The sequence below is a fragment of the Rhipicephalus sanguineus genome, chromosome 3 (assembly GCF_013339695.2).
Source record: "Rhipicephalus sanguineus isolate Rsan-2018 chromosome 3, BIME_Rsan_1.4, whole genome shotgun sequence".
Classification (NCBI taxonomy): Eukaryota; Metazoa; Arthropoda; class Arachnida; order Ixodida; family Ixodidae; genus Rhipicephalus; species Rhipicephalus sanguineus.
In genome coordinates this window covers 10,783,436-10,810,612 of record NC_051178.1, presented here as the reverse complement: position 1 = coordinate 10,810,612, position 27,177 = coordinate 10,783,436, and the positions used below count along the sequence as shown (strand labels likewise).

Here is a 27,177-nt window from a genome sequence, read left to right as displayed (position 1 = left end):
TGAGATCATCGCTTTCGCTCGTTCCGACTACCTGAATCGGTAAGTAACGGGGCGCATGCACGCAGCGACTACAGTAATGATTACTCGCTGTCTTCTCGCATTGTTAAAGTCCAGTTACGGTTGTAGGTGAAGCAACTTTGTGTTTTGATTCCCCGTGCTCGTGAGACCTACCCGTCGTTGTTGAACGTTCACATTCGCGTTATACCGTTAGCGTTGCGCGGTTGGTTGAATTCAACTGAACTCCGCACATTGTCAGAAGTTCGGCGCCTGCATTTCACGCGTCGGGAAGGCTGCTTTATCACGCCGGAACGGACGTCTGTGCATTTTCAGCAAGCTTTGACAGCGTTCTGCAGGTTTGCTTTGTTTTTGTCACTTTATTGGGGTGATATATATTTAAGCCGCTAAATATAACTGGCACTTCATACATGCTTTGCAATTGCAACCTTGAATTAACCACCTTCTGACTTTGTGCGATTTTCTAGCCGCGTTCACGCAACAGGTTTTATACGCCTGTCAAGTCGGTATCATAAAAATAGACTGCAAGCATGACGCGAGAGCCGAAAAAAACGAGGCGAGCAGTTCATCTTGCTTCACAGTGGTTGAAGCTCAGCTAGCTGCCTCGCGTCTTAATCGCCGGGTGCTTCTCCAGCGGCACGAAGGACTTGACTCTAACCTTCTCAGGAAGCAGTGCCATGGCCGTATAATCTTTTTTTCGCACGCCGCAAACGTTTGTTCACGAAAGTACACGGCTGCTAAAGCATGCCATATCAAAACATCTATCATATGATTCGTAGTCCACGCCGCAGAACATCGATAGTGTGTACGGCTTCATTTCGGAGTGCATGTGGACCATTATTCATCTTTAACGTGACAGAATGAGACTTACCTCGAGGTATACGTCCTACACGGTGTAATCGCGACTTGGGAAATGCATTTCGCTTTGAGTCGGGCGTGGTTGTCGTCGATCGTCTGCTCTTCACCGTTAACGTGATTGACGAGCCTTCCTCATTTTATCAAGTTCGCTTTGCGGAAGTGCCAGTCAAGCTTGAAGATCCTTTTGAAGCCGCACTGCACGCGGTACATTGTGAGACGCCGCAAGTGCACCGCGAGAGCTCTGCACGTGCACAGAAGCGAGCGGCAACGCGGTCGCGAGAAGGGAAAGCGCTCGCTGATCACGCCCCAGTTTCTCTTTTTCTGCCAGAGATGGCGCTGCCTGTCAAGAGCAGCAGCGCCGCTAAGCGTTGCTTGGGAAGCCTATACGAGAAATAACATTTGTCAATTTTCTCCCATTCTGCCTTGCTATGCAGCCGCCCACCCGCTCTTGCTTCTCTCGCACGACTATCGTGCGCGATTAACTGATTTCGCTCCATTTTGTGCGTTTGCGACCGCGTATGCGGAGATAACAGACTGTAGCCGACAATCGCGAAATCACGATAGGTTCAACGCTTAGTGCTGACATTGTGCCCGTGCTTTATGAAGAAATAAGTGGCGAAGAGATGTCATCTTTAGGAAAAGTATTGAAGGTGAGAACGAAACCAATGGAAAAGGCGCCGGATTATATGATTCTTCCAACGGACGCACTCTTTACAGCGGCGACGATGCAGCTGTCCAGGAAAAAGGCGAGCCCGCTTCGACGGTTTTTGTATACTTTTATTGCGTTAGCAATTGTATAGACACTCAGGACAGGTTTTCACCGTCGCCGTCATGTTCCGTGTAAACTCTAAATCGATAACATCGCTCCGCGCATTGTATGTTCTACCCGCGAGAAAAAGGTCGGGAGCGTGGGCAAGGAACATGGTTAAAGCAGAGATGAAACAACCTGGCCATCTCCGTCACACGGAATAACATCAACCCGTGTGCGAGGCCTGCCGTCGGTTGCTCCTCAAGCAGAAGGAAACGCCTCGCCCATCATTTGCTGGGCGAAGGAGCAGGAAAGGGATGTTTGAGGAGAGGAACTGCGCAACTCGAGCAGCAACTGTGAACTTTGACTATAAGGGCGCGGTCGAGAGCTCTGGCAAGCGCGTTATTTCGGCAGACATCCCGCAGTGAACGACTTGTACACCTTCTATGTGCTGCGAGCGTTGTGATCTCACTGCTTTGCGCTTGGACCACTGATACGACAAACTGACCGAAAACCGCTTCTCTCCCGCGAGCGGCCGTATTGCCCCACACCAGCGTCTTGTTAAGTGAGATCGGAGCAAAAAGAGTTAGCTGCTAGCCCTCGATCATGTAACATTACGGCGTGAATGTATGGTTGAAGGAAAGGAAAAAGGCACTATTTTCTGCAGCCCATGCGGGAGCACGGCTCAGCGCCTTGTAGGGGTGGGGGTAAGGCGGGAATAAAAGAAAAGTAGAAGGAAATAGAGAAGGAAGAGATAGGAGGTCGGCAGGCGCGACGAAGAGAGGAGAAGACAGGAAAGATGGGAGCTGGTCACAGGAGTTCGAGGAACGGGACCACGATTCAGCCAGGGGCACGATACGCGTCGGTGACGAGGTGGCGAGGGCCCCGCCGATGAAACCGTCACAGGGCGTCGACGGCGAGAGGCACGAGGACTAGTCCGTAAGGCATCGCGGGCGACACGTCCGTTCTCCACGAAATCCAGCGAGCAACTCCCATTACGGCGTGTACTTATCGCATTCACTGCTTCGCTCCCCCCCCCCCCACCCACCCCCCCCCCCTCGCAGCGCCGCCGCCGGTCCGATTAACGCCGCGCCGTTCACGCGCCGCCGCCGGAAGTGAAAACACCGGCGCGCCGCCGCCGGTGATTTGGGTCCGGCACATGTCTATCCTTACGTGGCGGTCCACATGGCGGCCCCTCCGCTTCGCGGGGGCGAGGAAGCCGTCAAGATGGCGGCCCACATTCGTCTTTTGTAGCAACCGGGAGCGTTTAGCTCATTTCAGCAATTTCGGCTGTCGTTTTCCACTTCACATTGCTTCCGATGCGGTTCTGTTCAGCATCTAGCGAACTTTTCACAATATCCTGCTTGGAACCGCACTTGTTTGGCGTGCGGAAAACTTGGGAATTTTCAGTCAGTATGCAACTCCCGTTCTCAAAATTTTCCTGAAGCAGTTCCTTCTGCTCCTTCAAGCACTGGCCAGACCAATACGGTCACGGTTTTAAACGTGGATGGTCTCCACTTAGCTCCGGAAACCCGCGTCGTGGCTTCTGTAGAGCATGTTCTTTTATCTTTTTTGTTGATACCGCTGCTTCAACATCTTTACTTAGTATCGAAGACTTCAAATAATTTTCCTGGGATTCGCTTGGCGAAATCCAACTTTCGTCTTCAGAATTTTCTCGGCAGGTCATTCCCCACTGCGGACAGTTCGTTGCTAACATTTCTTACGGTGACACCAACACTCCGTTCTTGTTCCACGTCACTCCGCGTGGTCCATCACTTCTTGGCCGTGACGCAATTCGTGCTTCGGGCATCAACATCTGCGGTGCCACGATGTCCTGCTTTCCCTCGGGAACCGGTGCGACTTTGCCCGCACCTACAGCAGTGACTCCAAGGTAAATGTAAATGGTAGCGAAGCTTCCATAGAAGCCATGGAGGAAGGAATACTAAGGAGAGCATGGAGGAAGGAAAACTCAGGAGAGGCCCTATCGTATCCCAATGCATTGCGAAAAGTGTGGCGGAAGTGACGCCAGATTTATGGGGCAAACAAACCGGTATGGGGCAAACAAAACAGCAGACGCCCCGCGGCGTGCTCTCCGCGGTGGTTCGCTTCTGCTCAGATTTGTAGTCCCGGCGTAAACTTAGCGCGTATTGCGCGGTTCGCACGTAGTAAAACGTTGCAAGCAGACGTTTATCAGGCTGTTCGTGCGTGGCAGGCCCGAGCACTGCGTGCTGAAATTCTTCGTGGAGCGTTTTTGTGCAACAGTACAGAAAGTACCGGTACGTGCCGTAATCAAAAATATTCAGCCCCTCCATCACCGTATGCGAACTCACCTAGCAGTGACTTACGCGTTCTGCTGGGCGTTAGATCTTTCTTTTCCTTTCTCGTAGCCCGATTTCCTGATCTATTGCCCAATTAGCGGTTCTTTGCTCGTGTATATGGAATGAGCGCAGTAGCCATTCGGCGCAACGCCAACCTATATTTGACGTAACTTCACGTCCAAAAGAAGACACCGCTGTATTGTATACGCGATCGTGCACGTAAAGTTTGTAATTCCAGTGCGCACACAACACAAGCACGCAGCGAGCGCACACCGAACAATACATACATCACGTAATCCGATAATAAGAACAAAAGTTTATTGCCCTTTCGTTGAACGACACAGCCTCTAAAACGTACGATGCCTTCAGCGCATGTTATGTACGGCGCGTCAGACGCCAAGAACAAAAGTTGACATCAGTTCTGAGTTGACAGAATGAGTAACAAGTAACAGAGCACACATCTGAAAGCTTCCCACGCGAATACCATGCCTTAGTGATCAGCAATGAAGCGAACGTATACGTACACATGAAAAGTGACACCCGGTACTGTCCGCAGTGCATGCGATTTAAAGAACACACAGAAAGAGCAGCATGCGTGAATCAACTACACCGCTTGCACGGCGAAAAACAAACAAAAAAAAAGCTGCAAAGTTTCGCGATGCGCGCATGCGCTTGTAAACGTCGCGACGGAAATCGCGAGATGCTTCGCTGCTGCTTCGCTAGGAGGCGATGCGGGTGTTTGCGATGTGGAGGCTTCACGAATGTGACGTCAGGGCGTCTCCTTAGTATTCCTTCCTCCATGAAGGAGAGGCCCTGACGTCACATTCGTGAAGCCTCCACATCGCAAACACCCGCATCGCCTCCTAGCGAAGGCGCAGCGAAACATTTCGCGATTTCCGTCGCGACGTTTGCAAGCGCATGCGCGCATCGCGAAACTTTGCAGCCTTTTTTTCTTTGTTTGTTTTTCGCCGTGCAAGCGGTGTAGTCGATTCACGCTTGCTGCTCTTTATGTGTGTTCTTTAGGAAAGCTGTGCAAATCGCGTGCACTGCGGACAGTACCGGGTGTCACTTTTCATGTGTACGTATACGTTCGCTTCATTACTGATCACTAAGGCATGGTATTTGCCAGTGATGCTACCGAGGACTTCTGATTTGGAGCAATTTTTGGAGCAGCAAAATTTCTGTTTTGGAGCACTTTGGAGCAGCAATATTTTCATCTTGGAGCACTTTGGAGCAGATAATTTTGCATCTGGGAGCACTTTGGAGCAGCGAATTTTACATCCTGGAGTACAATGCAGAAACATTGCATTAACATTCAAGCACATGAGTATTATTATGGGGCTCTTATGAAGGCTAGAAATGTTTCGATTCATTGCAAATCTCATGGAATAAATCATCCCAGGAGCATAGGCGTGCGCATCGGGGGGGGGGGAGGGGGGGCAGGGGGGCGCCCCCCTAATCACCTAAGGGGGGGGCAAAATCTGCCCCGTACATTGACCCTTGCGATAGCAATTATATGGACACTCTCGGCGGATTTTTGTCGTCGCCGTAATTTTCCGTATAAAGTCCAAATTATTAACATCACCACGCGCTTTCTAGCCGCGGGTGAAAGCTCGCGAGCGCTGGCGACGAACGCGGCTGAAGCGGAGATTAAACTAGCCGGCCGTCTGTCTCCGCCGCACGGACAGCGCATGAGATAACATCTTCCCGCGTGCGGGCCTGCCGTCGATTGCTCATCCAACAGAGAGGAAACGCCCCGCCAGTCTTTCGTAAGGAGCATGAAGGGACGCCAGGGGAGCGGAAGGGGGGAGGGGGGACCGCATCGTTCGAAGGGCGCAGTCGCTTGCGCGCGCGCTATCTCGAGGCATCAGGAGACGGCTCGTAAATTTGCTGTGCTCTCAACGCTTACTTCGCGTTTAGAGAACTCAGAGCAAGAAAACGCTTCGGTTCCTGGAGGGACCATATTCCCTTAAACCAGCGTTTTGTTGAGTTACGCGAGATCGGATCCAAAAGAGTTAGCTGCTAGTCTTACTTCGTTTCAGAATACAATTTTTTGGCATCGCATTCCTTGCTTCGCTCTTAAGCGAAACTGAGTTTTTTTAACCGTTAGCTATTGACCCCCGAAAGCGAGGGACGGACGTGTAACATGGCGTAGCCGCTTCACTGTGGACCGTCAGCGACGGGCCCGCTACTGACAGCTGCGCATTTGCCGCTGCTCCGACCAGGAGATATGATTTTACTAATGAGATGACATTTTAAAAAAAACAAGCAAAACATTCGAATTGGAACCCTAGCATGTGAGCTCGAAACGGCAGGGCCTTTTAGGGGGTATTTACCGCAGAGTGATTACAAACTCGAACGTGCTGGCGGAAGGAATTACGAAAAAGCTGTTCTGGATGAAGATCCATGGATAAAGTATATCTGAGGAAAAGTGTCAACGCGTTTCCACCGTTCGCGTGCTCCCATAAACGCGAAGCAAAGGAAAATTCGATATTGTCCCATATATCTACTGCGAGCGATCCCAGATTTCATTCCGCGATGTCCGGAAACAGAAGTGACAGACATTTTAGCGGCACTCATGTAGTTATTACTGAACATTGCTTTCCTTACGTGCCGTGCGACGCTTGAATCAAGCTATCAGCAGCGTTTCTGGAACAGACGACGACCGTGCATGGCATCGTGGCTTACTCGGAACGCACGCGCGAGCGCTATTTATTCAGCTGAATAATTCTTGGTCCATGATTGCGACTTTATTGGCAGCCCCAAGATCGAGCTGCACATGTTCTGACGCGTCGGCGGTGCGATTGCCGGTGATAGACGCCCCCAAACCCGAGACTTTGGCGCAGTTTGGCGCAAATTTCGTCGATATTATCAGGATGGCGCAGTAAATACAATTTCGCGCACTTTGGCGCAGTTGGCGCAGGAGTGGAATCACTGTATTTGCGTGCGAAGCTCTCGGATCTGTGCTCTGTCGCTTGTTACTCATTCTGTCAACTCGGAACACACGTGGAATTTTGTTTTTGGCGTCTGACGCGCCGTACATACAGTTAAATTTGGGTCGATGGAGGTGATCCCGATGGTTCGGATGATCGTGGCGACACGTTGAAGGACTGGACAGGCCCGGTTGTCAGATCCTGGCAAACTTGAGTTTATTTACACACTTGATGACAAAACAAAGGCCGGGGCGGCCACTGAACAGCACTCGCGACAACAACTGGGCTGGGCCCGCACCGAGCGTTCAAGCCCTTAAGAGAATATCTCTAAGTCCTTCGTCCCTGGATCAGAGTCGGCGCCAAGCACGACCTCTGTCCCCTCCGCAATCTCTCCGTCGAGCACCAAGCTCTCCTCTCTCCTCTCCTACTTCTTCCTTTAAATCCACCCTGTCTCGTCTGAGACCGCCTTACGGGACCAACCCTTTTCGGTACTCCACCAATGAAGCAGAGAACTTTGTTTCTCTCAGAGACGTGTCTCCGCCTCCGCGTTCCCACGCTTTGCTGCCCTCACTATGCGGCAAGCCAACTAAAAACGCCATCAATCACATACAAAGTCAACGTACACTGAAATGAACCACACCAACGTGCCCAGTTTACTATGCCGTCTCGGACCTTGTCTGCGACAACATGCCGCCGCCTGTTGCAATTACTGCAAAACCACGTCGGTGCTCCTTCAGTGAGGACCGTCGCGACGGCGACACATTGTTTACGTTGTCAGTCTCCGTGAGATCGCTTCCGCCGTACGGGTGACTCCGCCGCGAAATGAGCGGTCGACAAAAGGTCGCGGGGTTCGGCTACAAAGGCGCGGGTAGAGGCGAACGGCCTAATGGCCCTTCCGAGCGCCCCTTTTCCGTCACGCGCCATCCGCGATTAGTCACCGTTGATCCGTACTGGGGAAATCATCCCCCGAACATAACTCCTTCCAACCCAAGAATGTTGTATGTACGCTTGTTGTACATTCAACTTCAAAATTCCATGCGGGGGAGGAGGGGGGTATTCACGCTCAAGGGCGCTGACAACGTTTCGAGGTTGTGGTCCAGTTTCATCACCACTTAGGCAAGTAAGCAAATAACATCGCACAAAGACAAACACTAAACACGTTATAAAAGATTCCCCATCACTACCGAGCGTCATGCCGGATGCACCCCTTCCCAATTGTTTGTGTTCAGTCCAACGCATGAAGTCACGCATAAACGCACGAGGGGGGTTGTTACATCCACACGCACACACACACCAAAATGCACTCAAGCAGGCACACCCGCGCCTGTTTGGAACGTCCCTCGCAGGTTGGACCCTGTCCTGTACATTCCTTGAAGCACCATGACAATTAGTCAACATTTAGGCACAATGCTTTTGCTGTCTGGCTAGTCTAAAAAAAAACATACTCTTATTTCACAACGGGGTCCGTGTTAAAGTACTAGCCAAAAACAAAATTTACATTAACGGCCTCCCCTCCAGTCACCCTTATCTTCCATTAGCAATCCCCGCTGTCCAACCGCGACAAGGCATCGGCGCACTTATTAAGTGACCCCTTTATGTGAGAAAATGTGATGTCATACTTTTGTAATGCCAAGGCCCATCGGGTCAGGCGTGCACTGGATGACATGGAGCGGGTCAGGTAGGTCAGCGGGTTGTGATCAGTCACCACCTTTATTCTGGCGCCAAATAACCAAGTGTCCAATCGTCCAAGCGCCCACACAACAGCAAATGCCTCTCTTTCAATAGCCGACCACTTTGCCTGCTGAGGAGTGAGCTTCTTACTGAGGAATGCAATAGGTTTCTGATCTCCATCTGTCTCTTGAGCCAAACAGGCCCCTACACCCCTTTCCGAAGCGTCTGTCGTTAGCACAAACTCCCTACCCAGGTGTGGAGCACTTAATGAAGGCACGGCCTTCAGGGCCAGCTTGATAGCATTAAATGCCCTTTCACTTTCTAAGCTCCACGGGATGATGTTGGGTACACGGCGGTTTGTCAGGTCTGTCAAAGGGCGCGCTATTTCTGAGTACGCGGGTATATATTCCCGATAATAATTGAAGAGCCCCAGCGCGCTTCGCAGGTCTTTCTTTGTACGCGGTGTTTTCAATTGCGCTATCGCACTTACGCTATCGGGGTCGGGGGAGTGGGACCCTGAACCAACGATGTGCCCTAAGTACCTAACCTTCGCTTGTGCGAGCCTGCACTTTTCCGGGTTAATCGTTAGACCCACTTCCGCTATAGCGGCCAACACCGCTTCCAAGTGACGTACATGCGACTCCCAGCTTTCCGAGTACACTGCTACATCATCTATGTAAGCACACGAATACCCTCTATGCCTTTGGAGTATTTCATTAATAATCCTTTGGAAGGTCGCGGCAGAGTTGCGCAGCCCATACGGCATTACTCGCCACGCGTATAGACCACTTGTGGTCGCGAATGCGGTAAGCTTCTGCGAGCTCTCTTCGACCGGTATCTGCCAGTAGCCTCGAGTCATGTCGAGTAGCGTTATGTAGTTAGCCTTAGCCACTTCATAAAGCAATTCCGCCGTTTTACCCATTGGGAAATTGTCTGGTTCTGTGACTGTATTTAATTGGCGGTAATCAACGCACATTCTCATTGTACCGTCTTTCTTCGAAACGCATACAACCGGGTGCGCAAAGCTGCTTTCGATGGGGTAAATCAAGCCCCAATCCTTCAACTCGGATACCTGTCTTTCCACTTCCGCTCTCAGCGCTACCGGCACACGGTAGGGGTAGGACTTCGCTGGCGTCGTGCCCGGAAGCAGGGTAATTTTGTGTTTACCCACTTTAGACATTCCAGGCTTTTCTGAAAAGGTGTGCTCATACTTCTTCAATACTTTACTCAATTCGTGTGCCTGCGTTTTCGAGAGGTGTGTACTTTCCTGGAGTATTGTAAGTATGCCATTGCCTCTCCTCTTACGCTCCGGAATTGTTTCCAACTGGCCGAACTCTTCGTCTGTTTCAAACACTACAGCCGCGTTATGTACCCGGACGTAGTACTTTCTGAGGTGATTGGCGTGCACCCATTTTTCCGCACCTTCCGGAAACCTGACGATGTAGCTGTCTTACCGCACCTGCTGCACCACTTCCGCGGGTCCAGTCCACCTCGGCTGCATCTTTCCCACGTGTCCTGTCTCAAGAACCAGTACCTGCTCCCCCGCGTCAAACTCTTTTGGCCTAGCTCGAAGGTTATACTTCTCAGTGTACATCTGCTGTATTCTTTCCGCGCGGCTGTCAACTGCACGCGCTGCTTCTGTCATTCGCTCACGGAGCTCCGTCAAATATGCAGTTGCACTTTTTTTTAGACCTATTGGCGGCTGCCAATCTCCCGTCCAGCTTTTCTGTAGTATGTTTAATGGTCCTTGGGCCAAGCGACCATACATTAGCTCGAACGGTGCCACGCCTGTTATCTCATGAGGAATCTCGCGATACGCCCACAGGACACATGGTATATAGCGGTCCCAATCTCGCGCATGGTCGTGTATAACATGTCTCAGCATCGCCTTAAATGTTCCGTTCCACCTCTCCACTAATCCGTTACTCTGTGGGTGCTCTGGCGTTGAAAACCGTACCTGCACCCCCAGTCTTTCTGTCAGCTCCTTAGTCAACGCTGCAGTAAAGTTCGTGCCCTGATCACTGCATATAAGTTCAGGTACCCCATACCGCGAGAAAATATCTAACAGCGCCTGACAAGTTGCACTCGCGGTCAAAGCTCGAAGCGGAATGACTTCGGGCCACCTCGTGCATAAGTCAATCATGCACAAAGCATACTTGTGGCCGCGTGAAGATGCAGGCTCTATGGGACCGATACAGTCGATGTACACCACCTGAAATGGTGTTTGCGGTCGTGTGAGGGGGGTGATTGGCACTCGATCGGCCACCTTTCTACTCGCGAATTTCTGGCAGGTAAGGCAAGATTGACAATGCTTTTTGATGTCCGCCGGCATTGTTGGCCAAAAGAATGCACTACGAACGCGCTCTTTCGTTTTCTTTCCTGAGAAATGGCCACCGCAAGGTGCATCATGAGCGAGCTCCAGCACTTCTCTGCGACGTGTTTCAGGTAGGACAAGTTGATTACACTGCCTCCCGTTCAAGAGTTCCCGGTGGAACAATAACCCACCCTTTATGAACATTCCGTGTGTACCCTCACGTGCCTGCTCCCATGGCAATCGCAGGGAGCTGTCCTCCCGTTGCTCTTTTGCGAACATCTCATCACCCGCCTCATTCGTCGTTGCTTGTCCTTCTATTGTAGACCCCATTGAATCTAGCCGGTGCTCCGGCGTCTCCTGAGCACTCACTTCATCTTCGTGATCAACTTCCTCAGCGGCATTCCGCTCCGCCCTCACAATATGAATCGCCAGTTCCCGCGAGTTTCTTTGAATCTGCTCAAGCTTCTCTAGCGTGTCCGGCGTTAAGAGGGCGTCTACTCCTTCAGCGAGTTTTTCAGTAACCGCGCATAGTTCCATCAGCTCCGGAGTAGTATCTCCCCCTGGAATGTGCAGTGCCAAAGGGACGTACATCAAATCAGCGGGGACAGCCTGCCCGAATGCTCCCCTCAGTCGCACTTTCCCTACCCCCTGGAGTTTCGCTACTTCCGGAACTAACTCTCCCCTGATCACTGTTATGTCTGCTCCAGAATCTAAGCACGCGTTAAACCTGCGCCCCGCACTTACCAACTCTATCCATGTTAAGCTCGACCTACCAGCTGTGCCCCTTTCGGTTGTTATGCTCTCCGCCGCCGGTTCACATGCTGCCCTCGCAGCGAGCCTCTCCTGAGGGAGACGATTTTGTCCCTGCTCCGTGGCTGGAGTTGTCATTTGTGAGCATTGCCACTGATAGTGCCCGTTCTCGCCGCATGCATAGCATCGGACACCCATTCTCTCATTTCCCTGCAATGACCTGTCTGTCATGCGGCGATTGAACACTTCGCCATTCTTCGAGCTACCCGTGACTGTTTTACTCGACTTTCTCGTTCCCGTGCTTTCGTCATATATCTGTGCTAGCTTCGCCAGGTCGTGAGGTCTCAGCCATTCTGCCGTCTCGTGCTGTAGCACATACGCACGCATGTCTTCACGCATCAGCTGCTTGACTCGGTCTGATATGAGCAATGCCCGCAGCTCCTGAACACTACTAATCTCTCTACTGCGGAGATAATAATCTAGTAAAATCTCGAGCCTTGTGGCGAACTGTCCCCACGTCTCATCTCCCTTCTGGCAGGCATAGAGGCGGCGCTTGTACTCCTCAGGGGTGAGCTTTAATTCATGCAGGATAAGGTCGCGAACCTCGTGGTACGAAAGCACTCGGTCATCTGCCCGATTTGCCACCAATGTGCGGCTATTTTCGTTCAAGAACGGCACAATGATAGCGCCCTGTACCTCGTCAGGGATCTCGCAGCTTCTCAGCATGTTTTCAGCGCTCCGGAACCACGCCGGCACAAGCTCATCGGAAACTGGCATTGGCGGAAGAACTGCTCGCAACTGATCCGCATACCGCGCCAAACCGCAGCTGTCGCTCCGTCCCACTTCATTGTTCGCGTGCGATTGAAGCTTCAATTTTTGCAGCTCGATTTGGAGCTTTAGCGCTTCTATTTCCAGCTCCTTTACACGAACTTGTACAGCTGGATCAGCGCTTTCTACAGCACGCACATCTGCGCTATCAGTATCTACCGATGCCTCATCACGATCTAGCTCGTGGTTCTCACTAGTCCCATCTGCCCTCTGACTTCTGGTCACCCTAGTCGCCATGGTGCTCCCGGAGAAAACAGAACAGGGACCCACCTGTGATTTCTGTCGGTAGCTGCGTCGCCACGCTGACTCCTCGTCGAGGCCTCAGTCAGCAGATCATGGGAGCCGCTTTCCAATGTACTTGGACGGATTCGCACCGTTCAGTCTCTGCCTTCTTGGTTGGGACGACGGCCGGTCGTGCAATGACTCTCGCAGTACTCGTCGCTCCAGCAGTCGCCAGCCGCTCCGGGTGAGGTGCCGATGTCCGGGGAGAGGACGCTGCTGATGTTGATTGCAGCTCAGTTGACTGCCGCACTCGGTGTTGTCTCAGGTTCAGCCTTCTCGAGCTGCATACTTGCATGCGCCGTTCCGAGGTACCTTTTTTTTTTTTTTTCCGCCCCACCTCTCTTTGCTAAGGTTATGTGCGTATACACAGGACTGTGGGATGTCTCATTGTCCTCCAGGAAGCCGACACGTCATCCTGTCGACTGCGCCAGTTAAATTTGGGTCGATGGAGGTGATCCCGATGGTTCGGATGATCGTGGCGACACGTTGAAGGACTGGACAGGCCCGGTTGTCAGATCCTGGCAAACTTGAGTTTATTTACACACTTGATGACAAAACAAAGGCCGGGGCGGCCACTGAACAGCACTCGCGACAACAACTGGGCTGGGCCCGCACCGAGCGTTCAAGCCCTTAAGAGAATATCTCTAAGTCCTTCGTCCCTGGATCAGAGTCGGCGCCAAGCACGACCTCTGTCCCCTCCGCAATCTCTCCGTCGAGCACCAAGCTCTCCTCTCTCCTCTCCTACTTCTTCCTTTAAATCCACCCTGTCTCGTCTGAGACCGCCTTACGGGACCAACCCTTTTCGGTACTCCACCAATGAAGCAGAGAACTTTGTTTCTCTCAGAGACGTGTCTCCGCCTCCGCGTTCCCACGCTTTGCTGCCCTCACTATGCGGCAAGCCAACTAAAAACGCCATCAATCACATACAAAGTCAACGTACACTGAAATGAACCACACCAACGTGCCCAGTTTACTATGCCGTCTCGGACCTTGTCTGCGACAACATGCCGCCGCCTGTTGCAATTACTGCAAAACCACGTCGGTGCTCCTTCAGTGAGGACCGTCGCGACGGCGACACATTGTTTACGTTGTCAGTCTCCGTGAGATCGCTTCCGCCGTACGGGTGACTCCGCCGCGAAATGAGCGGTCGACAAAAGGTCGCGGGGTTCGGCTACAAAGGCGCGGGTAGAGGCGAACGGCCTAATGGCCCTTCCGAGCGCCCCTTTTCCGTCACGCGCCATCCGCGATTAGTCACCGTTGATCCGTACTGGGGAAATCGTCCCCAGAACATAACTCATACCATGCGCTGAAGGCATCGTACGTTTTAGAGGCTGTGTCGTTCAAACAGAAGGGCAATAAACTTTTGTTGTTGTTATCGGACTACGTGATGTATGTATTGTGCGGTGTGCACTCGCTGCGTGCTGGTGTTGTGTGCGCACTGGAATTACAAACTTTACGTGCACCGTCGCGTATACAATACACCGCGGTGTCCTCTTTTCGACGTGAAGTTACGTCAACTATAGGTTGGCGCTGCGCCGAATAGCTACTACGCTTACTCCATATGCACGTGCAAAGAACCGCTAATCGGACAATGGATCTGGAAATCGGGCTACGAGGAAGGAAAAGAAAGGCCTAACGCCCAGCACAACGCATAAGTCACTGCTAGGTGAGTCCGAATACGATAAGGCAGGGGCTGAATATTTTTGATTACGGTACGTACCGGTACTTTCTGTACTGTTGCACAAAAACGCTCCACGAAGAATTTCAGCACGCAGTGCTCGGGCCTGCCACGCACTAACAGCCTGGTAAACGTCTGCTTGCAACATTTTACTGCGTGCGAATCGCACAATACGCGCTAAGTTTACGCCGGGACTACAGATTCGAGCAGAAGCGAACCACCGCGGAGAGCACGTCGCGGGGCGTCTGCTGTTTTGTTTGCCCCATACCGGTTTGTTTGCCCCATAAATCTGACGTCACTTCCGCCACACTTTTCGCAATGCATTGGGATACGATAGGGCCTCTCCTTAGTTTTTCCTTCCTCCATGATAGAAGCCCATACGTTCAGAAAATGGCGGCTCATCAGCTGCTCATGGGGCTTAGCGCCATCTGTGTGAGGAGGGAACACTTCCGGCGGAACAAAAAATAAAGCGGATGTGATGCAATATCCGGTAAAAAGTGACGTCATTTTGTTGTCACTAGCGCGAAATTTGACCTCAAAATATTTTTCTTAGGCCCCTTATCGCTAAGGGCTCGCGCTACGGCGAGCTGGCAACCCCTTGGCGAGTTCATTGAAGCCATAGCGCTGATAAGACAGGGACCACAGAAAGAGGACAGGACGTGCACGTCCTATCCTCTTTCTGTGGTCACTGTCTTATCAGCGCTATGGCTTCAATGAACGTAACAAACCAACTAGCCCAAAAGTCTGTCCCCTTGGCGAGTGCGCTTGAAGCCAACGCTAGCTAAACTAATATCGACCCGTGACTAAACAGTGGTGTTTAAGTGTACCGCCGTTCAATTCGCCTTGGCTTTACTAGGAAACCTTAGTCTTGGAGCTTTTATTCTGCGTTGGTGTCATCTTCCATAGGGTGAATTAAGTAGGCAGCAGCGTACCTCTCATGTTTGCAACGTTGCTGATGTTCTTCGCAGATGCGCAGGGGACATAAAGAGCGCATTGCATGTGTGCTTCAGTTCTAATGAGAACAAATGACTCCTGGTCACGCCAAAATAATGATATTTCAGTTTTATTCAATGGTCACAATAACGCAATTTTATCACACCCTACACAATGCGCAACAAATGTCGTACACTACATGCACTATGTTTTGCCTTAGGTTCCGATAAATTAACCTTACGTGTAATGTATCAAGACACGCGAATTGTAGCGCGACAGATAACTTAGCGATCTGCTCACCGATAGCAGGAAATAAAGTAGGCACTGCATGTTCACGAAGGAAACCGGGCAGCAGGAATACTGATCCATGAAAATCCAGCAAGCACACTACTTCGAACCGTTGCCCCGTTGTCTTATCTAGAAGAGAAGGCTCGCCAGGCATACGCGTGTTGCTATTGCATCCTTGGAACACCACATCGTTTCCGCGAGTACCGAGGAAAGCGTTCGGCGTGAAATGTTAGCCGCGTCATGCCATTGCCCGTTGAACACCGCAGCCAACACGTTCACCAACAATGAAACGCACCTCGCAACTTGGCGAACACCAAAATGAAATTCTCACCACAATAATTCACATTACGCATGCAAGTGCGAAACACCAGAACACGTGAGGGGGCGTGTCGTTGCAGACGAGTTTACGAGAGCGCCTTTCGATGCACCGCCAGGGCTGCACTGAATAACAATGACGTGCGCCTCTCTTCAGGGGGCGCTAAGAAAAAGGTTTTTCGTAATAATTAAACACTATCCTACATTCTTGGCACATTGCACCTACATAATATTGTTCACGAAATAAATGTAACTTGTAAAACATCAAGATTGCTTCGCCCTTGAATAAAACTTGGTTTTTCGGTATTAGTGTTTGTTCCCGCAACACAGTCGCGCTTCAATCGCAGCACCCATAATAGCTCAGCGCGAGCGTCTATATGTCTATATGTCGTACAAAATCCTTTTGTGTTCGAAAGCTAGGTACCTAGGGAGAGAATCTCTAGGGATTTTCGATGGTGGCGCCGTCACATCTTGGCGGAGCTTTCTGGAACTCCGCTTCGCTTCGCCGACCGGTGTCGGCTTTCCATCTGTTCCACGTGTGCGTGTATGTTCGCGCGTTCGTCTCTTGTCTCTGTACCGACGACGATGACCGCGAGTCGTGCAGTTTTCGTTTCGACAGCGTAGTCCGTGAACCGGTGTCCCGTAGCGACTTCGTCGTGACTGCCTCAGAGAACGTCTAGTACTGCCTTTGCTTGATTGACGGACGTCGAGGGCGAAACAGAGCGAAGGTGCTGCAATGCGCTGCCTTGCCACAAGTAAGTAGCGATCTCTGTTATTTCGAGTTCTGCTCCGCTAGTCTGAAATGTCGGCGTACCTGTTACATTTACATATCAGAGAGCGTGATCACATAGCTATGCTGCCGTTCTTACGTTGTGGATACGGAGCGTGATAAACATTTCGAACTGCGGCACAAGATGCTCATCCACGATCGCTGCGCGAGCAGAAAAAAGTTTTCTGCGAAAGAACCGATCTTGTGTTTTCATGCACTACAGCCGCTACAGTTCGACATGATTAACTTGCACCAACTCGTCCAATGTTCGGCATTGCGTAAGTGATAACCACTACTGATATTATATCGTCATCTAGTAGTAAGGGCACTCCCTTATCGTTAATCCTAGGCAAGTTCTTAGATTCGTTGTACTGCGGTAATGAATAATCCTGTTGGCCGACTGGGGCGTTTGAAAACCTGGTACTTGTAAACAAGAAACAGCTAAAGAACGACTTATCATTTTATTCTAACAGTGCGCAGGGCGATGTTTCGTTAACTTCGCCATTACTTGTACTAGTTTTATGTACCGAAACATGTCTTACAGTATGAATCACGCTTGTCTGGAGTGCCCAAGCCGTTCATTCAGCCGCCTTGTTTTGCAAAGGTACGCAGAGAGTGACGCCGTACCGCACACGGTCATACGGCAAGATGCAAAAATTCGAATGTAACAGAGAGTTGGAAACACGCCAATGTATTCACGAAGGTAATTTCGAATAGGATAAGAGCCAAGTAAACTTGACTTTGAAGGGACCCTGAAACTGTCTTTTAAATTTTTTGTAAGAATTTATTCTACATCATCATCAAATCATTTGCGCCATGAATTGAGCCACGCACAGCATACCAAGGCAGCTGCAAGCAATTATAGTGACACCCTCCTCGACCCTGCTTTGCCTCCTCAACTTGTCAAACGGCCAACCGTCACGCGCACTCGACAGGTCAAGCTCCATCGAGCACGCGCCGTCAGGCAACAGAGACCAAGTGTGTGGAAGATCTGCTCTGCAATGTGCCGCCACACTACCAGCTGTTCTTATTATATTCTCTTGTACGGTGACCATCTCCAAAAGCATGCGGACAAACAAAAGGTATATGGGAACGATCACCGATCAGCCTAAACTCGGGCAAAGTGTTTGTGTCTCCAGGGGTGAAGCTACAGCCGCAGACACTTGGATCCTGCGAGCGTTGGGTGGATAACAAACAAAATACGTTGATAGGCTAGTTGGCTCATAATCTTCAAAATTGCATAATGGGAAATCGAACAAGACTTAGAAGGAACACAGATGCACAGGACCTGTTCAATCTTGTGCTATCCAATTTTGAAGGTTGAGTGGATAGCGAGAGCAAGATGCCCACTGCAGCAATGAGCTGAAGCAACTCCGCTTGCCAGATGGCTTACAAGCCTTGCACGATGTGTCAGCTTTACAAGTCACCACCTGCTAGATTTGTGGCGCACAGCTCTGCTAGGGCATCAATGGTGTCAGAGAAAAAAAAAAAAATTTGCAATACACACTGTCACGCAGCTCATGTCAACACGGAGTATGTTGTAACACAGGCAGGCGATGCTCGCTGCCAAATAAGAGTTCCGTGACTATTACTGTTATTATACTATACTGTTGCAAGTTACAGCTGTTGTAATGCTTATTTTACAGTTGTTCCAGGGCCAGCAGCAGTGACACATATGTTGTACTATTATAGACTGCTGCGTCTAATCTCCATAAGCATTATTTTCATTCCACATGTTTAGGTGGCAAACTTCGTTTAGCAACTTCACTGTTGTGTACCTAGCAGAGATATTCCAAGATAATCAGCTGACAGTCACACAACGAATATGAAGCTGTACACTGTCATAATCACCTTACGCACATACCACAGTGACTTGGAAACTTTTCCAAATCCTTTTTTTTTAGATACAAGCAATTTATTACCAGCATGAGAAGAAGTAAAGTGCTAAAATAGTGACTCCATTCCGTTCAGGTGGTTGAGTTTCTTGAGCAGGTGACTTGACGAGGGAGCTTCTGCCGAATTTTGTTTACTAAAGTACAGCTGCCGGCAGGGCACCCATTTCACAGCCCCCCTTGGGAACAAAAAAAACCTCACCACTATTTGAATGTTTGTTTATATCTTGCAATGTTTAAAATACCACTGGCGTAAGCATCCAGAAGCACCTAGAAAGCAGCCCAAGAATAAAGCAAGAGAGGTGAATGACGATAGCCCTCGTTGTGCGCCCTGCAAGCTTGTCCGTCATTGATGTCGACTATGCTCGTAGAACAGGTGAATTACCGGTGAGCCTGAGTAGCCACTAAATGCATCATACTGATAATGAGGTCACAAGTTGTCACCAATTCGGGCACTTGCGCTTCCTTTGAGACCATATTAAAATGCGTTTAAGACTATGTTCATCAGTAATACATGGTTTGAGTTACCTATGTATGCGGGAGAATGGAACACAGAAGATTTTGGCTTTGAAGTTGTGTTGTCAGGGGGCCTTCAAAGGGACCGACAACTGGGCAGAACGTGCTATTAGATCCTGGTAAAAATGAAAAGACCGTGAAATATAGTGACAGATTCCAGCATCCTTTTCGCGTTGCGAATAGGATTTATATTTTTAAATCGTGCTTAAAAGTAACAAAAACCGCTATGTTGCGCAGCCTAGCGGAAGAGCCTTGAAGCTGGATTATGAAGTCGGTCACTTTTCTGTACGTATACGTAGTGTGATGCTGTCATGCACGCCATAATTGGTCCTCAAAGTTAGAGTATGCATATTATTATCTATCCCCGCTCAGTTCTGTGCTGCCTACGAGGTAAAAGAAGTTGCATGGTGAGAAGCGGCGCTGCCTTCGCAGCCGCCAGTGGCCCATGTCCAGCCGCGGCGCATGCGCGCAGAGTGCACGCATGCGCAGTAAAGCTTCGCGCTAAAACACAAACCGCTCTCGGATTCATTGTTTGCAGCATGTGTTGTCAAGTTTGTTTAAGAGTTCATATTCGCCGCAGATAGAAAAATTCTGATTAAAAATGTTTCACGGCGTTTTCCACGTTACCATTCCATGGCTAGACAATCTGACCAGTTAGCTTTCCATTGCGCTAAAGAAGATAGGTGCCCTAAAAATTGGTTGTCAGTCCCTTTAAGTGGCACAATCAATCAATGCACAGGCATTGTTGAGAAAACAAATGTATTTGCTCGTTTCAGCATTCTGCACATCACAAAAGTGGCTGGCTGTAAACATCTGCAGCCCCACCGCTGTGAGGCATCCGTTGTTCTCCAGTGAAACCCTATTACACTACTACGTATGGTCGCTGTCGCTGAACAGCCATGTGCATAAAAATTAATGTTAAAGATTTGCTAAAAACTGCGCATAACGAGCTGCTGCCCAACATCAACATGCACTATGTGCCCAAGCCTGCTGCTGTTGTCAAATTTAACACAAATCACGGTTTTAATTCACGACCTTGAGAAATAGTTGGAATGCCTGTTCTGATTATGGACTGAAATGCACCTTGCACACTTGGTTCAGTGAATATGCTTGGTCAATATGAAAGTTTTGGAGTCTGAACATGCAGTCTGAATAATGTCTTTAATTAGAGACACCAGAGCAAATTTTCACATTGTACTTTTTATTGGCATTTCAGGAGCAACACGGTAGGATGACTAAAGGACGCAACACTTCTGGACGGGAATTACATGTTCAAGAATTGTTTTGAAATGTACAAGGAAGATATTGGCATTCTCCTTCCGCCATCAGCTGTTCAACATCTGCGAGCTGCAAAGGTGAACACACTTTCATGTAAACAGGGCCACGTGCATGCACTGGTACAAGGTTGCTCAGTTGTGCTAGATAGAACAAAACACAGTCCTAGTCTTCATGCACCAACCACAGAAATGAAGGCTGAACGTCAGCTCCACAAGTGAAAGCAGGTTTCTAGCAGCCTCATATTAACAGTCACTCTGTTTAACTCTATCATAATTGCTCATTCCTCTGCTGTATGTGTGTGTGCATTTATCTGCTAGGCAATCATCGTCTAAACAAACCATAATACTTTGGTGACTTGGCACTATCAAAAAGAAAGAATTAGGAGAGGAACAAGTGAGGGCAGCACTCTCCTGGCTTGTCCCCCTGCTATTTCCTTTTTTTTCAACAGCGAAGTTCTTTAAAAGGGGCCCTGACACACTTTTTCGGCATGGTTAGAAAACACTGCCGATCGGTAGTCGAGGCTCCTGAGAGCACGCGAGCCAAACATTATAGCGCAGCACAAGGCCTGGAATTTACCATTAATTCTGAAAGTCAGCTAGAAATCGTTCCCTCTTCTTTCTACAAATTATGCCATATACCCAAATTCACGGGCTGTCAGCTGACTTGAGCATCGTCAGCTGCATAGTTAACGTGCCACGTGCCTGCGCATGCACTCACGATGCGTTCGAAAGGAAAAAGAAAACAAAGAAAAAGTGCACCAAGTCATGACGTGTAGATGATGTAACTTCTTTCCCCTGTGCCATCCCTCCCCTGCTTAGCTTCCAGTGCGCTCGTTGGGATGAGAGAGAAAGCAATTACAGCGTGCGACAAATCTCTAACTCCGCTCGTACGCACGGATTTAAAAAATTTTTGGGGCGGTTGATTCGTGAGGCAATAAACTCCTTCAAAGAAGCCATTCGACGGTTACTTGTGAAAGAAGTTCCACCGTGAGGTGTTAGCAAAAACTCTACAGGTATGTGCCACAAAAAGTGGATATGTGCCAAGCAGCTTCCAGCATAGCATAGCTTTGCATAGTATAGTATAATACGGGGTGGGCAAGGAAGTGAGGGTAAGGAGTAATGTTAGGAGGAGCGGAGACCGTAAAGCATAGCACAACAGTCTTGTATAGTATTGGAGGCGAGGAGTTATGGAGTCATCCTCTTATCGGATGCACCGCACTTGCGTTCTAGGTAGGATAATGCCGGCGCACTCCTCATAGGTTTCGCTATCGGCGCTCTGTGAAAACATCACGTGGAAGCCCTAACGGACATTTCTGTGGATACTTTCAAACGAAAGAAGTTTTTACAACCAAAATAATAATCTTGGATGAAAAGAAAGCACAGGGTTGCTTACAGGCGCTATCTGTTTACATAAATTGTACAGTGGGTGCACATTGCGAGCGGTCGCCGTGATAGGGCATCCCCAAACAATCTTCTTGCATGAAATGTGGGCAATCCCTAATGGTGAATTTAGGTGCGAGGAAACCAGCGAAACTCAAAAACAAGGACGATAGAAGAAGGCACATTCAAGCACACACCGTTTCCGGCGATGGTGTGCGCTTGAATGTGCCTTCTTCTATCGTCCTTGTTTTTGAGTTTGCTGGTTTCCTCGCACCTAAACATGAACTAACTGGCCCTGATTTTCACGCTTCTGAATGGTGAATTCCACTGGTGGATTCGGAGTGGCCGACGAACTCTGCGCCGGAGCACTCCACTCCGGCGGAGAGCAACCGAAGGAAATCTGTCAATGGAACACGAGGGCCCCGCCAGACCAAATGGTAGGGGCCGCTAGTGCACATTTGCTTCGCAAGCGCCTAGCATTCCTTGCGTTTTGTGCCGTTTTCGCCTTCATGGGCGCGAGCGGAGAGAACGGGTGCGGTCAGACAGCACATTGCATCGCGCATGCGGTACGCCACGCTCTGCGTGCACGCGCTGGGAGCTTGCGACTTCCGGTCGAATCCGCCGCTTTTCGCGGAGTAGAGGGAGCTGCTCCAGATCTGCCAATGAAACATACAGGGAGCACTCTCAATCCGCCAATGGAATGGACTTGCTCTGAATGGAGCAGAAAAACTGCTACCGAAAGTGCTCCGAATCTGCCAATGGAATTCACCAAAAGAAATATACTCTTACAGTGGTCCGTCTGTATAAATAAATGGATCATACGAGAATGAAGCCTCAATTAAGCGATGACGCAGCCGTAGCATAAATAAGCATCTATAATTGTCAGTGTTGTAGGCATTACTGAGAAAAAGTAACTAAATACGTTACCCGTTACACTAACAAAAAAGGAACGCGTTACCGCCCTACGTACCTCTTAAGGGGGGACGTGGCACTTAAGGAATGAAAATCAACCGAAAAATCTAGTTTTCGCTGGCCATCTCTGCACGTTCCTGACATCAATGTGCACCTAGTTACTAATTTTCATTGCTGCATACCCTCTTCTATCCAGACCTTACTATAAAAAAGCAAAACTTTGCATCCTGCCCTTTAAATTGAGGGCAAACGGCAAGCAATTTTTCATGCTCTTTCTGTAATGGAGGAGCAATATCTTTTGTTCTGTCTGGGTTATCATTATGATTTCTTTTTCGCTGCTAAGATAAATAGATGTGATGTGTCGTAAGGCAAATTTTGTTATAGTACTTTCTTAAGAAAAATGTTCTAAATCAAGGTTTTGTTTTGAGTATTAATTGGGGCGTTTTTTAAATTGAGTGCAACAGCCCACAACTCTGCTTGGAAATGTCCTAAAACAATGATTTATACTTTACGACACACTACAAACATTCTCAATGTATTCTGTGGATTGTACATTGGTGTGCAGGTTGTGGTTAATTAGCTAATTAGGCCTTAAACAAAGAAGTAGGTGTTTGTGATATCCTGGAAACTATTTATCATAGGAAAACAACAATTGCATATTTGAAATCAGCACATAAACATTCCTAAACTATGAAAGTTCCATCAAAATCAGTCAAGAATTAAAAAAAAAAGTTTTAAAGTGCCACGTCTCCCCTTAAAAAGTTAACGTGTTACCATTACATTTACCGAAAAAAAGTAACGGACGTTACTTTTGCCGTTACTTCATGGTCAGAAATATTAATCACTGCATTATTGCTGCAGGAATCCCAAGTAACAATTTTATAAAGCTGATGTTTATATATTTACATAAAACTTCTAGCCCAAATGACAATTTTACGTGAAGTACAGATTTAAGGAGAATAAGTTGGACAAATGTATCGTACCTTGGCAAGAGTATAGTTACCTAAAGTCGCCTGGACAGTTAGATGTGATGGCTTCTAACTCGCGTGACACATGGTAAAGCCATTTTAAACGTGAAGCATTTCTTAGCGAACCAAAGGCACTTTGAACGTTTCTATGTATACTTATCTACCTATCTAGCTACCTACATCTGGTGTTCTAACTTAGTGTGGGCCAAAACTGGCATCGGAGGGTAAGAGAATTTGACGAACACAATAGTCTGGTCATGACATGAATAATGTTAAAATCCTTTCGCATACGTCGTCAAACCCTTTCCTCTACATACGTGTGGTACACACCCGTATACCACGGGCTGCAGTATGCGGGTATGTGCCACGGGTGACTGACAGTATATATCAACCCAGGAACGGCGAGAACAGACATTGGTAAATTAAATGCGAGTGCGTTAAGAAAAACCGATATCAGCAGCGTTGACCTAACGAATTCAAACATTAAAATCAGGACCCCAGCAGAAAATCAAACCCAGGCATTCAACGTGGCAGTCAGGTATTCTACCACAGAGCTACGCCAGGTCTTGAAACTGATTTCGGAAAAAAAACCCAACACAGGCGTAATGTCGGTGCAAGGTCAGTTGTGGTTGCAGTGCTGGCTATCTAATTTTATAACAAGGCAATAAGCAATACTTACATACTCCTATGATTCAGGCGTCATGTCGGGATAATTTTAATGGCGGTTCCAGTGTTAGCTCTGCTTTTCAAGCAGTCTAATAAGCTTTACATTTGTATTCCTTGGCTCAAAGCCAAAAAATGCAGCACGCACAGCTACTCGCTGACTGCTTTGCATGGAACCGATTCCCACAAGGCGAGGGATATGCCGAACTTTTTTCGCAGTGTGACTGCACAAAAGAAGACTTTATCATCAACGCTCTTCGTAAAGAAACATCACAACCTGTATAATTGCCGCGAGAATTGCGAGCGTTTATGTGAAAGTGTTCAAGATCAGCCTAATTCGTGGAAAAATTTAATAACTACAGAAACGTGTACCCACAGTTGATCGAAAGAAGCACATTCCTTTTTGAAAACAAAGTTACCGCACAGATTACTGTAAGGAGAAGTTTCCACAACTTCTTGTTGAATTTAAGCAACAGCTGCATTTCAAAGCTGTCATCGTAAAGATTGCCTCTCTTAGTGAATACGTCCGCACCTATACGTTAAATAGGCGCTCAGCAGACGAATTGGCCGGCAGCAGTTACAGTTCGGAAATAGTAATGAGTACGTTACGAAGTTACTAAGCTCACGTTTTCATATTGCTGTGCTTTCAAGTGTTGTCAAGTGCTCAGCTGAAGCGGGAGAACTCCTCATTTAGTCAAAATTGCAGCGCAGGTGCTATTCAAAAATATTGTTTTCAGCACATGTCGGTGCTCCCTAAGCAGACAATGCTACTGGTGATCATGTCTATCTGTCACATTGACAGTGGCGCCAGCTTTTCCAGTGGTGGGCCTCATGCCCAATAGTATGGAAAAGGGAAGGGAAACAGAAGTGAGTGTGAGGAGGAGGGGAGACCGGTGAGGCATAGCATATTCTTTAATAGTACACTATTGCAAGGAGTGGAGAGGGTGAGGAGGAGGGGGATGCCACCAGCTTTGTTTCCTCAGTCTTCGCGCCAATAGTACGTAGCTGCCCCCAGTTTTTTTTTTCTCTTCACTTACTGCCGCATTCAAAGACGAACTTTATACTTAACTTTTGACTTGTGTGTGTAACCGGCGCTTAAAGGGGTACTGACGCCTTTTTTTGAAGGCGAGTTTACTCCGCCATACAAATCTCCTGTATGCAGAGACGCCTCTGAGCAAGTGTGAAGCTCAGCAAAGGCTGATCAGATATTTTATGTTTATATGAAAGTAACTTTTTCCATGGCGCACCTACCGACACCGACACTAGCTTGACGTCAGGCTACAGTACTAATTCTGGTGACTTCACACGCAGCAGTCTGGCTAGTAGCGAAAACGTTCAAAATGGCCGCTTGTGCGTCATCAACGGAGCCACGGTGCTGAGCAGCCGTAGAAACGTCACTATATATTGTGCAAGCACGTGACGAGAAGCTCATACAGTGTTGTGACATCAGGGTACAGTAGGAACCGAAACTAGCCTTTAAAAACATATTGTAATTACTTTTTCAGGGTGCACTTGCGCTTAGCACTACCGTTTGTAGGCTCTTGAGGGCTTGGCCTCGCATTTGACGCAAAAAAACAACTGAAATTTTTCGTGTCAGTACCCCTTTAACACCTTTTAAGAACGAGCCTTGCACTTAGTGCAGCTTTTGTTGGCACTCACTTCAGCACAGTAATTGTAAGGCGGCACTGTCCTTTTATATATTTATCGCTCTCACTTTTTTTTTACAGGCTCTCCTGTATGACAAGGAAGCAGTAGACGCGTCATTCGCAATGCTCATTTTATGTGCTTCCAAGGGATGCGGCCAAAGGACGACCTGCGGATGTGCGACTCACGTTTATGGGAGCTGCAAAAAAGAATTAAAGTGTATCCCCAGTGTTTGTTATATACTTTTATTATACTATAACAGTATATTTCTGAACAAACCATCTGAAACATGGCGGATCGGTGGCACTGCAGAAAGCCGATGGATGCTTGTCAAAGCATAGAAATACACAAAGCAGCATAAAACCTTGCCACTTGTGTGGCCGTTGCATCTTTCCCTTGCCCCAAGGAAGCACGCAGCGCAGTGAAGCAGACTTACGAGCTGCCGTCCAAGGACGCGGCACATGCTCAACATAAATTTTTCTCACTTAAAACAAAAATCACTAAAATTAAACTTTCAGAATCGAATTTCCTTTGTACACCATTTGAAACAAGTGCAATTTTAATTTCACTGCATCACCAAACTGCATGTGCCTGAACATGAGTCATGCATTTCTTTAACTCACTCTCAATTCCAAATAGCGTTACAGAGGAGAGTTGTTAATACATGTACATTATACAATGTTGGCGACAAAGGCGAGGAGGTGGTTCTATTCAGATGCTGTCTTTGGCAGAATTGAATCAAAAAAAAAAAAAAAGTTCGTCTGGCAATTTGGCACTTGGACTTCGATGTGGTCTATTCGTATTTCTGTGTATATGGGTGGTGCGACACCCCATTTACACATTTTTCTATGTTTGCGCCCCTCATTCTTTGAAACTTCTCGGTCATCGACCGCCATACTTTTTTGACACACCCCTTATTCTTTGAAACTTCTCGGTCATCGACCTCCATACTTTTTTGACACACTTACTGGCAACTATCCTGGCATGTGGTGTTATTGTATTGTGTTGATATACATTGTAGAATTTTTTTAAAATTCTCAGAATGGACGCAGAATGGCCTTTTTGCTTCACCACAAAGCATATCGCGAGACAGAATAGCGGACGCAATGGGAGGAAATAAGAAATCACCATTCCTTTTCTAGCAACCACTATGGCAACGTTCAAATCCCTCCCAAGGACACAGAAAAAAATTTTCTTACAATGACAGTTTCATGAAGGAAGCCGA

At 48.5% G+C, this 27,177-nt stretch overlaps 1 long non-coding RNA gene across 1 annotated transcript; it reads left to right on the top strand.

Annotated features, from left to right (window-relative positions):
- The first annotated feature begins 16,436 nt into the window (after positions 1–16,436).
- LOC119386449 (uncharacterized) lies at positions 16,437–26,305 on the top strand. Its single transcript, XR_005182268.2, has 3 exons — positions 16,437–16,686; positions 20,325–20,463; positions 26,036–26,305. It is a non-coding gene; the product is annotated as an uncharacterized LOC119386449 (long non-coding RNA).
- Positions 26,306–27,177: the final 872 nt, after the last annotated feature.